Below are 19,425 nucleotides of genomic sequence, written 5' to 3'. Positions count from 1 at the left end.
CCTCTGACCGAAAAAGATCAGACTTTCTTTATATACTGCCAAAAAGACCTCTGACTTTCACAAGTTGCCTTAAATTGGTGACGAATCTTGCTTTTCATTGTCTTCATCCAGCGCTTTGATTTTACCCAGCAACAGCCATCTGGTTCCTTAGTCCTTAGAACTATTTCTTCTCCTATACTTCTCAAACAAATGAGACCAAGTACATTCCATTCACTTAACAACTAATGAAAAATTTTAACAATTGCACACTAAAGCATGCCAGGGTAAGACCTTTATTGCCATCTAACTAGTGGGGTGGTCCATTTTACCAAACCTCATTTTATACCTGCTTCCTAGGACAACTTCTGATACCAACTATCTTAGATAAGTTTTTCTAGAAAGAGAATCTATTATGAGATTTGTCTGCAAAAAGTTAGTTGGAAAGTACATTCAGGAACAGCATAAGTAAGAAAGCAATGATAACAGGATTACACCAAGGGAACCATGCTATAGTTACTACAGAGGCCTGAGAAGATTCCATAGAGAAATCAGGATCTGGTATAACCATTCATATTATGGTAAGTTCATTGTATCCAGTGCATCAATCAGTCACTGGATGTGGGCTGTCCTAGGGGAAAGGACATGAATGAACTGGGGTGAAGTAGCTTTCTTTGGCTGAGGGCAATTCCTGATAGTAGAAGGTAACTGCCAGCCATTAGCACCCACTAGGGCAATGAATGTCTCACACCACAGTATCTACTTGACAGACGAACGTGAAAATTAGAGGAATATATTTTCCTTTTGTCTTTGGGTATGAACGAGCAAAATATATTAATAGTAACTGGATTAGGACTCATATTCCCTAGGATTAAGCTTCACCACTTTATGTTGACAAATCCTTGCTTTCTTGTGAAAGCCAATGGATGGCACACAAAAGCAAAGGGGAAATGATAGAAATAGTAAAATATGATTAACATGCTTCTACATTCTACAGTCTAAACCAAATACTTATGCCAGAGAGTCCAGCCACTAATGCTGTTCATTTATTTTCGTAGACTGAAGACCTCAGTTTTATTATTTGGTAGATTTTTTTTTTTGACAGAGCTGATTCCTAACATGAGTATCCTATCTTATGCTGGAAGGTTAATAATATGACAGGAAATTGTCAATAAATCCCTTTCTGGCATAGTGATTACCAGCAGAACCACAAAATATTAAAGAAAACCACTGTATATAGAACATAGGAAACAAAGGGAAAGTAGTGGGAAGTGAGGTCAGAAGTAACGGAAGTCTGCAAGTCAACAAAAACAAAACAAAAGTTCAGATTTGCCTGAGTCAGCAAATGCCTTCGGGAAAAGTAGCTTCTTTGCTTACCTACATGGCAGAGTTCTGATTTTCCCTTCAATTTCATCTGATAATTCCACTCAGTCCTGTCAGGCCTTTAAAATGTATTTTAACCAAGGATTTTAGTTGTTTTCAGCAGGACATTTGGTCTGAATACCCTATATGGCCATTCTTGAAAGTGGAAGTCACAAGATCTCATTTTTCAAAATCACAACTTCTTGTTCCACTGTTTCAGCTGATTCTGACTCGTGTGTTGTAGGGAGTGTATGCTGGGCTCTCTAAGTAGTGAGATGCTTCTTTTGGACCTTTAAATTGAGTGCACACGGAGATCTAAACTTCTTTTTGACAGTAACCATGTTAGCTTTTGCTCCTGGATAAACTAAACACCGATCCTTTTGAAAACTCTCAAGCAGTTATGGAAACAAATTCACATGAACAAACTTTCCTCCTCTGGATGAAAGCAAGTTATATATTTATAATATGCAATTACAGTAGAAGATGACCTGCCTTTCTTTTCTTTACAAAATAACCTACATTATGGGCCTGGCAAATTGGGCTGAATCAAATTCTCTTGAGCCAGATTGGAAAACTGGAAGCATACTAATTACATTTCACTATTTCCATCATCTCTCCTTTGTTCTTGTATGCTTTCCAATGGCTTCTATGATTAAGGAGAAGGAGTATATCCTTAGGTGACCTCATATAGTCTCTGGGGATTATAAAAGTGATCTGGTACAAAAGAGTTCCTTTCAGTCTCTGAGAAACTCTGAGCATGGGGCCTAATTTTTTTTTGTGGGGGGAGACAGTTTCTTCATTTTTTTTTAAGGAACAAGATATTTACTCTGGAACGACAGTCTTTATTTAAGTAAAAGGCGCTGAACAAATGATGCATGTCTCAAGATCTGTCAATGACAACAGCTATCCATGCCCAAAATGGTATGCATTTTGAATGTGTAGTTGGCTTATGACTTTATTTGGAAGACAAAAGGAATTTTGCACCACAGAAGAAAATTCGTGATTTTTTTAAAGTGTAGTTTTACTTTAGAATCATTATGACCATTTTGGGATAGAGAAAAAAGTGAAATAAAGACATCTTGTTTATGTCTACTCTGAAAGAAGGCTTATGGAATATCAATACATCATATAAGGACAAAATAGATAGAAAACACAGTATCATCCACATCTCTTTGAGGAGTTGAGAGAATAAAGGACTTTCCATGTGGCCTTGTAATGCAAGTATCTTGGAAGCTTTGATATGAAAAAATACAATAAAACAAATAAAAATGTGCCAGCAACATGAGATGGGATAGAATAAAAGAGCATAAACCTCCAATTGTGAAATAGCAGCAGGTGGAATACATAAAAAATATAACAGCCAGATCAGGGGCCAATGGAAAAGAAGCCAACATTACTGCATTTAGTGCCCAGAAGTGCTGTACAAATGGAAACATGTTTTCTAACTGGTGACAGGGGTATTGCAATGCTCTTTACCAAAACTATGTCTTTTGGCCAGAGAAACTGGATTTATCAGTTGAATGTTTTCCTTTTTCCTCTAGCCACAAAGGATATTGAGATAACTTGAGAAATGAGTCCGTGATGTTTAGTCTGATGGTCACTGAATGATCAACCTCATAACCCAACCACATAAGCACAATGAAACAAATCAATAGGAGATATAAAAATAAGAGTCTCTCTCTTGTAAGTTGTCACTGGGGCAAAAAATTTTGTGTAGGGATTTAGTTAAGACAGCAAGCACTGAGAATTTTTATTCAATAATTCTTTTAATATATTCTGCCTCACAGTTATTGAATGGTGCTCAAACGTTTGAGTGGGGAGGAAGTATTGAGTAAAATGCATGTTGATCAGAATAAGACCCAAAGAAACACTTGCAGAGTGAAGGACAAAATGCGTGCGGTATTATATTAATTTATAACACTATATAAGTTTCATGTATACAACATTACATTTCTATTTCTTATATTTCTACTTCTGCCAAATGTATAGTGACAGATGGAAACTAAATTTTTAGTAGTGAGCCTGATGTAGGGTATATAGAAACAGAAATATAGTGTTACACACATAAAACTTATTATATGTTGTAAACCAATTTTACCACAATGAAAAATAAATATAAGATTTAAAAAAACACCTTAGGAAACAAGGAAAAGCTAGGGAATCTCAATTTCTAAGAGTGGAATCGCTTGCACCGATGTTGGTATTGGATTTCGGTGCTTTTAGTATGCAAGGATGCAAACTAGATTGTTCTAACGACTGTTCTAACAACACTGATAGAACAGAGACAAAATTACAACTCTTCAGGATGTGCTAATCAAGAATAGAAAGTGGATGTTCAAATGGGCATTCTATCAGAAGTTTGGGCTGGTAGGTAATTCTGAATACGAGGTCTATATGAGGATTGTTTCCAATGACTCTTCTCAGTGTAAGGGTCCTCGCTCTAAGCCTTTCATGAAAACCTCACCCAGTCTTATTGTACCCTGGCCTCTTCTCCTACTCCTGTGTTTGCTCTCATAATCTTTCTGTGGCCCCAAGTATTTGGATAAAACTGTGAATTCAGTGTTATTACTTTCTTTTTCTTATCGTGGCAATCCATGCAGTTTAGGGTCAGTTACAGTATTAACTTCAGTTAATGGGATTTTTTGGGCCAACTGGTGTAGTTGGATTATAATTATTCTTGCCTCTTAAGTTGTGAACAGTATAGCAAACAGCTGCTGCTGCGTCAGAAATACTTTCAGAAGAATTATTAAAACCAAATTATTTTAATCATAAACTTGCCTTATTCGTGCCTGGTAATAAACTGTCTTTTCTTCGTATTTTGTTTATTATTAATGATTTTAGTTGAATAAGCTTTTTTAGGGCATTTTCATCCTGTATAGCATCTCATAAGCAGCTTTGGCCTAACTGATTCTGCAATAAGGTCAGTGGAGAGTAGAACCTCTCTTTCCAGATTTTAGATCTCCTTTGTAGGATTGTAACAAGGTAAAATGGTCTCCAGTTCTTCATAGAATATCTTACAGTATTTCAAAGTATTAGGAAATTGGTTTTTAAATGCCTTATTTCTCCAGATGACCATGTAGCATGAAAGAGGCATATTCTGATCCAGACGGGGGAGACCTCTCACAAGGGTCAGCACATAGGTTGTGTCTAGTGTGCTTTTGATTTAAACTGTATTTGACCCTTGAAATCACGATCACCCAGGCTGGATGATTAAACTAAAAAAGTGGAGTGACATAGTTTCTCCACCTAGGGATTCGAGCGCCAACTCAAGGGTGGTAATGCATAGAGCAGAAGGCAAAGAAGCACAGCAAATAGAGCACGCAGGTGCATCATTATTGCAAGGCAGATGATTTTGAAATGATAAAATTGAAAAATAGCCACTTCACCCTTCTGTCTCCTGTTCTGATTAATGAAACGTAGGTACTTTGAGATATAAATCAGTCAGGGTAGGAATTGTTGGGGAGAAAAAAAATTTCTATCCTGATATTTTTATTTAAGGATTCTGACTTTATAATTTTTTCCGGAGAGTCTTTGAGATTGCTCTTTCACTATTTGTGTATATGATTACAGAGCTTCTCCCCCACAAACCGAAGCAAATCACTGAGCCAGAAACACTTTATTGCCAATGGAATCTATTATAATAGCTTCTGAGGTTCTCAATTTTATCTAAAACTACCTACTGTTTAGCCACATATCTTTGAGTTATCAACTTATCTTTCAAGGAATTTAAAAATACAGTAACCATAAAACATTCATATAAAATTAGCTGGAACCAACATAGATGATGTATGTACTTGCATAGATGATGTATGTACTTGCTAAGACACTTTGCCCAATCTCAATTCAAACTAACTTACATAAAAAGAATAGCATCCGTAAGTACGTACTTCCTCCATTGAAATAACTCAGACTGGAAAACAATTATTTTCATTTAACAGGATGCTTAAAGTTTTAAAGCAGACTAAATTCACACCATTATTTCTTTTTTTTAAGTTATTTTTCAAAGAAATTTAAATAATTAAAAAAAAAGAGTGCATTACCCTGGGTTGAACTGTATCTCTGAAAAGATATGCTGAATTCCTAAACCTCAGAATGTGACCTTATTTGGAAATATGGTCACTGCAGATGTAGTTAGTTAAAATGGGGTCATCATGGAGTAGAGTGAGTTCTTAATCCAATATGACTGGTATCCTTGTTAGAGAGGAGAGGAGACACAGAGATGTAGAGATATAGGGACACAGATGCACAGGGGAAAAGGCCATGTTAAGACAGCAGCAGGGACTGGAGTGGTCATCTATAAACCAAGGGATGCCAAGGACTACGAGCAAACCAGGCGGTAGGAAGAGGCAAGGAAGTACTCTTCTCTACAGGTGTCAGAGACAGAGTATGGTACCGATGTACTTCATTTTTGAACATCTGTGAGACAATAAATCTGTGTTATTTTAAGCCACTCAGTTGGTGGTACTTCTCTATGGAAGGCCCTAGTAAACAAACATGCATTTACTCATTTAATTGCCTTTTTCCGTGGCCTTCCTTCTTTTGTGTGGATCCACTTTTCAACCTTGTATCATTCTTCTTCTGCCTGAAGGATTTCCTTTAACATTTATCATAGTGTGGGTCTGCTCATGATGAATCATTTCAGCTTCTGAATTTCTGAAAAACGCCTTTATTTTGCCTTCATTTTTGTAAGATATTTTGTTAAAGGTAAAATTGATGATAGGGTTTTTTGTTTGTTTGTTTTTAATTTCAGCACTCCATGATGCTACTCAACTTTCCTCTCACTTGCATTGTTCCTGAAGAAAATCATGCCACATTCTCAGATCTGTCCCTCTGTACACACTGTGTCATTTTCCTCTGTTTGCTTTTAAGATTTCTCTTTATCATTGGTTTTGAGTAATTTGATGATTGTATGCATTGATGCCACCTTTTTCATGATTCTTGTGCTTTGACTTGTTGAGCCTTCTGTATTTGTGGGTGTATACTTCTCAACAAATTCAGAAACGTTTCAGTCATTCCTTCTTCAAATATATTTTCTGTACCCCTCCTCTCTTCTCTTGTGCACTCCAATTACACATGTATTACGTTGCTCTGTTCATTTAGTTAATTATTTGTTTTATTTGGGAGAGTTTCCATTGCTGTGTCTTCATCCAGCTGCTTTCTTTCCTCACTTTCTATCACTGAGTCACTTTTAATTGATTTTTCCCCCTCTTTATGATTTGTTTTCCTACTGCATATGCTTGGTCATTTTTTTTTATTGGATGCCCAAAATATTTTGAACTTTAACTTGCTAGATGATAGATATTTTTGTATTCTTATACATATTCTTGAGTTTGTCCTGAGTTGCAATTAAGTTACTTGGAATGTTTTTGAAAATTTGGGCATTGGTTTTTTAGATTTGTTGGGTATGACCTGGAGCAGTGCTCAGCCTAGTGTTAATTATTCCTCGCCACACTCTACGTGCACTCTACACAATGCTCCATAAATCCTGAGGTTTCCCTGTCAGTCTGCTGGGAACTGGCAGTACTCAGTCCTGTGTGAAAGCCAAGCACTGTTACCTCTAATCCTTTCAGATGTTTTTTTCCCCATTCTTGGGTAGTTTCTTCTGATTGGTAGTCACCTAAATTCTCCAAGGAGATGTCTGGAGATCTCCAGAATTTTCTCTCCCTATACTTCTTTTCTTCCCTGGTATTTTGTCTTGTCTCTCTAGCTACCTTCATCTCTCTGAACTCTCAACCCCATCTCCTCAATTCAGGGAACCTTTCAGGCTTTGCCTGGGATTCCCCCTCCCTGCTCTGTGGCCTGGAAACTCTCTCAACATTGAGCTGGGCCAGTCATTGGACTTATCTCATTTCTTTCCCATATCTCAGAGATCACTGTCATCCACTGTCTGATATTCAGTGTCTTTAAGACCATTGCTTTACACATATTTCTCTGCGGTTTTTTTGTTTTGGCTTCAAGTGTGTGATAGGCAGAATAATGCCCCTCCCCTCAAAGATGCCCATATACTAATCCTCAGAATCTGAGAGTACATTATGTTACATGGCAAGGAAGAATTAAGGTTTCAGATGAAATTAAAGTTGCTCATCACATGATCTTGAAATAAGGAGATTTTCCTGGATTATCTGGGTGGGGCCAAAGTAATCACAAGTACCCTTAAATGGAGAAGAGGGAGGCAGAAAATGAGAACAAGAGAGAGAGCACAGTGAAAAACATTTGACCAGCCATTGTTGGCTTTACAGATGGAAGAGGACTATGAGTAATGAAATGCGGGCAGTCTCTACAAATGACAAGGAAATGGATACTCCCCTAAAGCTTCCAGAGGGGAAAGCAGCCCTGCTGACATCATGATTTTAGCCCAGTGAGACCCATTTCAAACTTCTGATCCCCAGCACTGTAATATAATAAATTGTGACGTTTTAAGCCACTGACTTTGTGATAACTCATCATAGCAGCAAAAGAACTGTGATAAAAGAGGGAGAGTTCATTCAATCCCTGCTACTTCACCTTGGATGAAAACTAAAGTCTAAGCCATGATTTTTAAATTAAAAAAAAAACTATTAAAATTATTAATAATAATTTGTTAGCTAACCATAACACTGATATTCAAAAAATATTTTAATTGTCTATACCAACAACAAAGTAGAATAGATAGATAGTAATATGTAATCTTTTCTTAACAGATCACAATGACAATAATCTACAATGTGCCTAGGAATAATAAAGCTTACAAAAGAAAAGCAAAACATTTGTGGTGATCATCATCCAACTGTATTGAAGGACATCTTAGGCTGGATTTACAGAAGAGATGCTGAGACTGAGAGTTTCATGCTTGGAGAGGGTAGGTTAATTACTAGAGAATACTCATGGAAAAATCAACTTTAAAGGTGTAAAGGAAGTAAGATTCATTGGGGGAAATCTTGTGACACAACGATGACAAACAACTTAGTCGAAACTATGAGCAGTTCTGAAGCTGGGATAGTCCTTCGTAGAAATCCCAAATTGCGGCAAGAGGACCAGTACTGTGTACTCATTGACTTACAAGATGCTGGACATGCACTTGCCCCAAGAAGGCAGCATAACATCTGGTGAAGCAGTTCTGTTATAAACTGAGGTCAATGCCTTGAGGGGGACATTAGTATATAATCCTTTAGATATAATAGGTTTGCATCCCAAACCACCAGCAGCTTGGAGAATGGGTGCCTTGGTCATGAATGGGGGATGTTTGCAGTGTCAGAAAATATCCACCTAATCACTTCCTATTGCCTTTCGTATCCACTTCCCTTCCATAGCAAGTTCATCTACCCTGAGACTAGCTTTCCAAGATTCTGGTTTGGTTTCTTTTTGGAAAACTTTTAAAAGAAAGGCTGTTTGAATGAATACATCCCTCTTGCTGCAGCTGATCACAGGAATACAACTGACAGTCACTCCCCTGTCCTCTATTAGCCATTCTAAACATACCATTTCACGTACATCAAATTTACAAACAAAATTGGTAAGGATGTGAAGAAACTGGAAATCTTAAGCCACTGTGAGTGAGGTGGTAAAAGGGTACAGTGAAATGAGAGAAATTTCCCAGTATCTAGTCTAACTAAATTTGTCACATTTCAATACCCAGAAATTCAACTTCTAATTAGTCTTGTGAACTTCTCATTCATGTACACAAGGAATCTTAGTCAAGTTTTTCATTGAAGCATTATTTGTACAAACAACTGGAAATTTATCTGTTTTTCAACAGTGAAAAGAGTGAATAAGTTATGATATTTTCATACAAAGGAATACCACACAGCAGTTAAAATGGGTGTTCTACATCTTTCATGAATAAATATTGAAAATATAATTTTAACTGTTAAAAAACACAGCACAAAATGCTAGGTAAAATGAAGGCAGCAGAGAGAAAGCTGAACAAACAGAAAAAAAAGGTATTTTGTTTTAAATGATAAAGCTATTATAGTTCCTTTATATCAAAATGGTATCGATCCAAAAGAAAGGGAAAAGTTAATGATGTAGAAATGAAAGAGAAAGGAGGGGCAATTTCAGGAGCTAAGTTCTTAAATATGGATCCAATGCACAGAAGGAGAGAGAAACTTTCATAAACTTTAATGATGTTATTTTTTTTTTTTACTTACTGCATATAATACTTTTAAGTAGGGAAAGAAATTTAAATTGAAAAATGTGAAAATTAATGTTCAAGCAAGCAAACTTATTGTTCTGATTGAATAAAGAGATTCAGTGAAAACAAAGAGAGATAAGACTGAAAAATGGGAAATTATTGGAGGAAATTACTACTAGATATGGGTATTTGGATTTCACAAGATTAGTAATAAGGAGACACTGTAGATTATTGCCACTCTGAAAGCATTACTCTTAAATATTATCCTAGGTTATATTCTTTCAATTAAAATTTTTTCAGACTCAGGTTTATGAAAATACCCGAGGCAAAGCTTTTGCAAATGTAATCAATTTAAGATCAGGGTTTGTTTCTTTCCTGCATTGGCCTAAATGTGTATGATTTAAAATACAGAAAAATCAAGATTACTAGATAATAGTTTTGGCTCTATGGAATACGTGTGGTTAAATTAGCATAATCAGTTTACTGGTACAGTTAGATTCTCAACCTAGCCACATGAGATTAATTAAGAAAGCTTCACCCTCAAATAGCTCTTGGATGCAAGCTGATGTAGAGTTAGAAACAATGCTTAAGTGACTAGGAAAACCCAGTTGTACTTCTCATCTCATATTATTCAGTAGCTTATAAAAAGAAATTTGGGCACATATGAAAGAGCTACAGATGTATTTACTCAAAGATGATAAAATAAAAGTTATTTTAGACATTTAATAGGCTAATGATCCTCACATTTTAGTGTTTCCTTTACATAAAACAAAGCCTATTTTACATTCTTCCTTTCAAGTGTATTTATAGAATGTTTACATAATAAATCTCAAAGGTTTGGCAGAGGCAGATTAATAGCTAAATATCTGACCTATTTTTTGATTTGCTTCAAAACATATGAAATATATATATGGCAAATTATAATGCTGCTGAAGAAAACATTACATGCTACAGAACTGGAGTAATATTGCATTTTTTGAGGGTTTCCAAAATAATTATTTGTGAGAAGGAAATATCTTTTCAATCTGTAATACAAGGGCCTCTTTGGACCCCACAAAGAAACAATGACCCCATGTAAGTACCAAGCATTGTCCACAACCTGATCTACTGTACCTTACACACTTTTTTCAGTTATCAATGGTAAGACAAAATTTATAATATTTTAAACATTTTAAATACTGAGTAGGTTTTGATAAATTGATTATCTCAAAAAAGGTCTTTTAGAAACATTTTTTGATGACTTAATGAGAATATAAATGTAAAATACTTGCAACAGGCCATGTCTCCATTTCAAGGGGGCTTATTACTGCTGCCACGAGAGGGATGAGCATTCCACTGGCTTCTCAAATGTTTCTACTTCAGCAGCATAAAATTTGTCTGTCTTAAATCATCAAACAAATTAATCCTTAAGGCTGCTTCCCCCATTGCAGAATCATTCTTTCAGTTTTGGCAACCACTGGAGCTTTCTTTTTCTGATAATGTCAACTAAAGGGCAAGTATTTTAATAATGTTTTAAACATGTCCTGTTTTTCAAATGAAGAAACATGTTCATGGTTGAAGATTTGTTTAGACAAGATAAAAAATAAATCAGAATGAAGGCACTGGATTTGCAAGGTCTGAAATGTGTGATGGCCTTGATAAAAGATTGTGCTAGAATCTCTTTGGTGGTGCTTTAGCAAAGTGATAACCATTTGATGTAGCCAGAGGATGATTTAATGCATTGCTAATGCATTTAGCCCGGGTGAAACTGATCCTATTTCTTTAATATAACTCTTACATCCCCTAGTATCCCATTATTATGAAAACTTTAGCAAAGATGAAACATTTTTCTCTGAAGAGCTTTGATATTATAACAAGATAATTTGATGAGTACTGAGTTGATAATTTTAGCATACGAAGACCACTTACATATCTTTAGCTCATTCTGAATGTCTAAGCTATCTGGTCATAATGATGTCCTTTGCATATATTAGGTGCAGACTGTGCCAAATCCAGCTTCCTCTGCTGTTTTCAAATTTTTTCATGATCTGGTTCTACTTAGAGGCATATTTACCAGAAAGTAATGAAGCTTAATATTCAGGGCTCCTCACTTGCACTCGTCTCTTCCAAGGCCCTGGGAAGAGCTTCCAGTACTGTGTTCTCAGCATCGTACATGACATTAGCAAAATCAAACTTTTTTTTTTAATTAGCTAGGATCACTGTCTTTTTTCACCCATGCTTCCATTTGTCACCCTTGCCCTCATGTCAAGTGATACTGAAATAACTGCAGGGATTTGGAGGATCCAGGTAAGGGAGCTGACAGAACATTTAGTTTTCGTTATTGGAGTTTATCTGTGCTGCTCACAGCCGCTATCATGTATTGTTATTTCCAGCCACCCTATATAGGAATGGCTTCCAGGAATTCTTCTACCACCTGCAGGACCAACTCACCCAGTGTCCTGACAAGAACTGCAGGGCCAGGTGATATGCAGATGTTCTAAAGGGACTGCAATCAAAATATGAATGTAGTGACTGGATAAATGAGTTGTGATATATTTGTACAGTGGAATACTACTCAGCCATAAAAAGGAATAAAATAATGCAATTTACAGCAATGTGGATGGACCTGGAGATCATCATTCTAAGTTTAGTAAGCCAGAAAGAGAAAGAAAAATACTATATGAACCATATGGTATCACTTAAATGTGGACTCTGAATAAAAACAAGGATACAAATGAACTTATTGACAAAACAGAAACAGACTCATAGACATAGGAAAAAATGTACAGTTACTGAAGGGGAAGGGGATAGGAAATGACAAACTGGGAACCAAAGATTTGCAAACACTAACTACTATATATAAAATAGATAAGTTTATACAGTGTAACACAGGGAACTATATAGTCAATATCTTGTAGTAACCTATAATGAAAAAGAGTATGAAAATGAACATATGTATGTACATGGATGACTGAAACATTATGCTGTACACCAGAAATTGATGCAACATTGTAAACTGACTATACTTCAATGAAAAATAAATAAATTTTGAAAATAAAATAAAAATGAGTGTGGCAGAGGGGAAACAAGGTTTGAGACAGACCAAAGAACATTGTGAAGGATTTTTCAATCCTCAATCATTTGAAACTCTTAAGCGGAGGATTTACTTCTCCTGGGCCCCTAGTCTAACTCATCAATAATGAAAAGCCAAGTGTTTATGCGAGAGGAAAAGCAAACTATCTTTCTACTCTTTCTACACAAAATGATACTTCAAGATGATTATCATACGAAGAGGTGATTACAGAGAATGCAGCCAAATCATGAAAGAAAAAAATATCATAGAGGTGTCTGGTAGTAAGTAATAAAAATATGTATCATTTTGGTTTTCATTCACTTTTCAGGTTTGTGGTTTGTTGTGATTACTTTTATTCATCCAAGTACATATTTCTTCTCATGATTGAGAGAATGTCCAATCCTATTATCAAATCAGACTGCTACAATTAGATTATCTTTCTTCACCAATGAAGTGTATCTTCATAGATACAAAGCAGTTATGAGACAGAGGCAAAGTGGAAAAGAGCAGGACCTCCCTTGGGACTTTCTTCTTACATTTGGGCCCAAGTTAACACAAGACAACTCTAAGCAAAGTGTGCAGTCACCTCACTTCCAGCAGGAGCCAGGTGGATCCTGACATATCTTCATTTTACCCACAGATACACAGTTCATGTGATTTCAGTAAATTAGTAGAATCTAGATTTGTTTACAAAAGCTCTATAAAGTCAACTTCCTTGTGTATGTGGTGAATCCTCCCTAAATTCCATGATTTTGAACATGGGACTGCAACATCATGATTGCATTTTGCTGGCTTCTCCATCCCTATTCAAACTGTTTTGATATTACCCAAGATGTAACTGGTATTTTCCACCAGAGACATCTCTAGTGTGGGTAGTTTTCCCCACTGCCTAGGCACGAACTGACAACTGCTTTCTAGTAGTCTCTAATGAGCAGCTGCTTTGGATGGTTTACAAATCCGAAATCCAAGATATCTTCACCTTATTTAGTTTCTGCCCAAAGCTCTGGTCTATGTATATTCAGTTACGGTTCATGATGACCAAGTAGGGCTGTCTGCACCACTATCTTCTCCAGTTCTTTTAATGGTTATTTCTCTGCTCATGGCCCTCTATACATTCAATTTTTTTCTAGTAACTTTGAGAATAGGGACCATCAGGGGTCTTAGAAGAGGAATGCAATTTCACCTACTTGTCAATAGTCCTGATGGCTTATAGCATTTTTCCTATCGGCAGGGTCTCTCAGAGTTTTTTTTTTTTTAGTTTTAAAAATAACATTTATTATTGTTATTTCTATGTATAAAGCTTCTACATGATAATGTATTTTTGTTCTAATCCATATAATCCCCAGGAATTTCACAGACTGAGCCAGGCCTTGAATTCTAGCTGGATATGTTAGCCAGCCTCTATTTGTCCTCCATAGTTTCATCTTCTGAGGAATCGGTGATAAGCAAGTCATCAATGCAGTATACGAACTTGCTCTAATGGTTATCATGTTCAAGTCCTACCTCATTAGATTGTGGCCATATGCCTGAGAATTCAAATTTCCTTGTATCAAAACAATGAATGCATACTGATTTCCATTCCACAAGACTGCAAACTGTACCTGGCTGGGCTCCAAATCTACTATTGATTTGGCTGTGTCAGCCAAGTAGGTAACATCGCACCAGTCCCCACTGGCCTTCTGCACTTCCTGTGCAGGCTCTGTTGTGTCAAACACAGCTGAAGCAATCAAATAAACTACCTTGGCTAACCCTCAGTAGGCTGGTATTAACCTCTAAACACAGTCTTCCATGAGTACTGCCCAACAGGACTATTAAAAAGGGAGATAAAGAGTCAAAACTCCCCAACCATTTCTTAATGAGAGCAGCAATTTCATTTCCCTCTTGGAACTCGTTATAGCTTAATGTTTATTACTGAGGAATGCTTGGTTCCAAAGTTTCCCATTTATTAAGGCCAATTAAAATTGTATGAAAGGTGGTTTTAGCAGATATCCTCCTTATAGAAGGTAATATGTTCTACTTGGACATAATACCCATCCCAAGCATGCATTCATGAAAAATGGAAAGGACTATCAGGTATCCAGTCACACTTTCCAAATCTTAACTCCACTCCTAACTTGATTCTCTCCAACCATCCCAAGTTTACTTCCATGTCATTCAGAGCACACTACCTACCCTCCCCCCTCCGTAGGAATTATTTTATACTGGGCACCTATATCTAGCATTTCTAAGAGGGTTTTGTTATCAGGCCCCTTGCTCTAATCAGTGCATACAGTCTCAGATCCCTTACCAGAGATTAAGCAAGCAAATCTCGGCCTTTCAGTCGATCTTTTTTGGATTTTATAGCTTAGCCTTTAACTGAGGGAGTAAATTTCTTCAGACAGGACAGGTAGAGGAAATTTACTATGGCCCTTTAGGAGGTAAGAGTGACGCCAAGAAGCTCTCTTCCCCCCCCACACACACACCTTGTTAGTTGCAGACTATCCAGATGCCTTTGTTCATCTAAGGTCTCAGCAACTTGGGGATCAGCCATTCACCTACATAATCACTTCCATTCAGCAATATACAATGTCAACTGTATACCTTCCTGATAGTTATTTCAAAAAGATTATGCCAATAATTATTCTCCAGGCATTTCTGATGCTTTGTTTTTAATGTATCCTAATGCTTGAACAGAAAGAATCCCATGAGATTCCACAGTTACCTGAACCAGGTCTCCAGCTGCTTATATAACTTTTTGAGTAACCAACAGTCATAGTTGAGTTACTTTGCTAATGAAAGCAGCATCTCTCCTGGTTATCAAAGAGGCATAAGAAAATTTCTAGGACCAGAAAAATCTGACCTTACTGATTTTATCTTTTTCCACTGCCACCTACTCTTCTTTTAGAAGTCTAGCTTTTATTAAGGCTGCTTAATAATGGCCAGGGAATAGAATTTTTAATCAATTTGCCCTTTTTAAACCACTCTTTTTCTATCCATTAAGTCATTTCCCCCATACGTAGATGGATTTTCTACAATTTCCACTGATGAGACTAATTCCAATAATATGTATTGGGTTTTCACCATTTCATACAAGGATTGGTAGCCCACTAACTAATATGACATCAAGTCTTCATCATATTTCCCCATTTCCTCGTTTTTCTTGCTAAAATAATAATAATAATAATAATAATAATAATAATAATAATAATAATAATAATAATAGTAAATATCTTAGCTATTGGGATTTGTGGATCTGAGATACAACCTAGCTCAACACACCAATGTGAAATAACATGAAAAATCATATTGTTAAATTAGACTCACACAAATCAGAGATCTTACCCAGTATCAAGCATTACTAATAATTTAAAGAATTCAAGTAATTATGAGGCTCAAGCAAAGGAGGGAAAGGTCCAGGGTCTTCAATGAAGCTGCCCAGATGTGTTCTGGGCCTATATAAATATATGAGATCTCCAACTGATATGTACAATCACACTTCTTACAAGGAGGAGGCATTTTGGTCATTAAAACACCTCCATTTTATATTTAGATAGCTACATAGTTAAGGTGACATTTTTCCCCAGAGCCATCCCATAAAAGTCTAACTTCCATAATCAATCCTAGAGAATCATGTTTATCCTGTGGAAAAATATTCTGAAGATAGTAACTCTTCTGCTAGCAAATACCATTCGTTCACCTGCTAAGAGATCTGTCATTAGCAAGTTTACGCTGAAATCTGATTAAGTCACCTTCTTTCTCTCCTAGAAGCATCCCCTTCCCCAGGAAGGGGATAGAATGGATTACAGAGATGCTGCTATTTACCTTGCAGTGCCTAAATTTATATTTGTAATCTTGGATTCTTTTTCCCAAAAAAGGGGGTCCCAAAATGATATTTTTCAAGTCCCCCCAAATGGATCAATCCTTGCCTTTGCTCTATGCTAGCAGCGAGAGAAGAATTAAGATGCACTTTCATCTTCTCTTTTAACTCTCTTCTAATATACCTTTTCTGCTGCACTGTATCTGATCCCCTCCATGACCCATTTATCCTATGTACCTTTCACCCTGGGCTCCTCCATATCTGTTTAAGTCTGCCTGAACTCATCTACTTTCTCTTCTAAGGCAAATCCTTTATAGCTTTCATATCTCACTTTTCTTCCCAACTACACAAAACTTTCTCTTATTTTGTTGCCTCTTGCAAATACATCTTCTTTGAAATTGCATAGCTTATGCAAACTACTCTGAATTAACACTAACAATATCGACATCGATTGAATGTCCATTATTTGTCATGAACTTTTCTAGACAACTCATAGGACGATAGTAACATCAACCTTACAAAATTATATTCATTGTGCATTTTATTATTACTTGCCCAATATCATATAATTAGCAGGTAGTGGAGGATAAATTCAGATCTCACTCTGCATCTGACTGCCTTCAAAGCTCAGGATCTTTCACCACAACATGATGTAGACCCTATTCTGCTCATAGTTCCCTCTAAAAGCTTAATTTTCATATTTCTTAACTTTCTATTAAATAATAAGCATGTTCACAGGAAGTAGCATGCATTTTAATCTTAATATCCCTCTTCACCTTGAATACTATCCAATCCACATTATAGCAATTTAGTAATATCTTGTTGAATACATATATGAATGAATGAATTAGATGTTAAAATAAAGGCCACATTTTTTGCTTATTTTGCAGTCCCTGGGGAAAGAATGTAGTATAAATATATATAGTATAAATATATAAATTCTTGCTGGTTGACTATATGTTTGGGTTGATATATTTGTCAGGGTAAATAATAGACCACATCAGTAAACTTCCCCAAAACGCAGGGACTTAAAGAATATAGAAGTTTATTTCTCTTTTATATAAAGTACTGAACTAGTAGCTGCGTTTGATCAATTAAGTCATCCATGGACCAAAGATATGGGGTAAGTTCTGACATTCTCAACATGAGGCTTTCACAGCTGCCGACACTGTCATTTCCAGTCAGCACTGAGGTAAGAGCAGTAACCCAGGGAAACAGACATCCTTTCAAACAAGTAATACGAACACTGAATATATCAGTTTCTTTCCCATTCTGTTGGGAAAAACAGTCACATGACCACAGAAGTGAACTGGAAAATGTAGCCCATGGCCTTCTGGGTGCCAATACTCCAAGCCAAAACTAGATTCGTATGTGTAGGGTAGGATATGTTGGGCTAGCAGTCAGAGCTCAACTCTCAGTGGCTTAAAATAACAAAGTTGTACTTCTTACCCATTCACTATGTCCATCAGGAGTCAGCTGGGAGCTCAGCTCAATATTTTCTTTGTCCTTACTCTGAGATCCTCACAGACTCTTCAATTACTCCCTGAATTTATGCCAGATCCTGTGACAAGAGAGAAAAAAAAAAATCTTAAGAGTCGTTCATCAGCATTTATAAGGTTTGGTCTGGTAGTGACACACACCACTGCCATTAAAAGTTCACTGGAAAAAAAAAATATATATATATATTGGCCAGAACCAGTCACAGGGTCTCAACCAACCACAAAGGGCCATGAAGGGCAAGTCTACGTCATACCCAGAAGACAGAGAGCTACCAATACTCAGTGAGCAGCAATAATGGTTACTACAGTCTAGGAAGGTGAAGAATGGATTTGGTTTATAATTACCAATATTCAACACTGGCTGATCTTGCATCTGAAAGAGAACAATCAGTATAAGTTTTTAAATTAGATGTAAATAATAGGATCTCCCATTTCAGGACTCATAAGATTTGACGAGAGAAACTTTCCATATGGAATAGTTGGTAACTGTTGATCTCTTACTCACCATCCTATCAGCCCTAAAACTCTTCCCTAGGGAATAATCCCCAACCCATACTGAATTATATGGTTTGGATGAACTCAGTTCTTAATCAGATCCAGTGGTGGACATTTATTTGTCTAAATCAGTCAGCATAATTTTATCCACATGATCACAGTGATATGAATCAGAAATAGGCATATAATATCAATTAGTCAGCACAAAATCCAGAATTTCAATTTTAAAGTTGAGAGAGAGACAATATTCTCTGAGTATGGCCAAGAAAGATGTAGCCTTGGCAAATGTTAGCACTCACCGTTTTGAGGGGGGCCACCCACACATGAAAATGATCATTTTTGACATTGTTCTACTGCTAGATTAAATCAACCCTGGAATTTTATCATTTAATACAGTCTATGCTGGATATTCTGTTACTGACAAAAGTAAATCCTAAATGTTCATTACAGCTTATAAAGTTTCATAAACATGTATTAGTGAGATCATAAGAAAATCAGTGTTTACAAATCAAAATGGAGGAATGTTACTTACAAAGAAGTGGCACAAGAATTTCTCAGCAACTGCATTGAAAAATAAATTGATAAAACTGACCCCCACTCTTTTTTGTCCTATATACATTAGCCTTTGATTTAATTTAATTTTTTAATTTATTGAAACAATTTACTTATAATATGTTAGTTTCAGGTGTAAAACAGTGATTTGTTACTTTTATAGATTACACACTACATGAAGTTATAAAATACTGACTATATTCCCTATGCTGCATGTTATATCCCTGTGACTTACTTATTTACAGACAGGTAGTATCGCTTCTCGGCCTTTTGGCTAAGATCAAGTGTACAAACAGGTAGTTTGTACCACTCAATCCCCTGCTCTTAACCTGTGTCTTTGTGTTGACTCTTACCAAGTTTTCTCATAGGAGAACTAAATGACTCTGTCAGTTACAGAGGAAAGTATTTAGAGTTCTTGAGATAATCTGAGATAGAGATAACAAAAAGAAATGGAACATTAAAAAAAAAGAGAGAAGCTGGCAAAACTGCAGAAAGCTGTGAGCTATGTAACTGACACCTATTACAAACAGCCCACCCCCCAAAAATACAAATGCAATAAAGTCCCTCACTGGATGAATGCTTG

The 19,425-nt window shown here is 36.3% G+C and overlaps 1 long non-coding RNA gene across 1 annotated transcript in view; it reads right to left on the bottom strand.

Moving 5' to 3' along the window:
* Window positions 1-19,425, bottom strand: part of LOC116285722 (uncharacterized) — a 147,484-nt gene that overhangs the window by 103,827 nt on the left and 24,232 nt on the right. The window contains exon 2 of the long non-coding RNA XR_012064637.1: window positions 17,746-17,857. This is a non-coding gene — a long non-coding RNA (uncharacterized lncRNA). The remainder of the gene's footprint in view (window positions 1-17,745; window positions 17,858-19,425) is intronic.

The sequence above is a fragment of the Vicugna pacos genome, chromosome 26, assembly GCF_048564905.1.
Source record: "Vicugna pacos chromosome 26, VicPac4, whole genome shotgun sequence".
Lineage (NCBI taxonomy): Eukaryota > Metazoa > Chordata > Mammalia > Artiodactyla > Camelidae > Vicugna > Vicugna pacos.
This window is presented reverse-complemented; position numbering and strand designations above follow the sequence as displayed.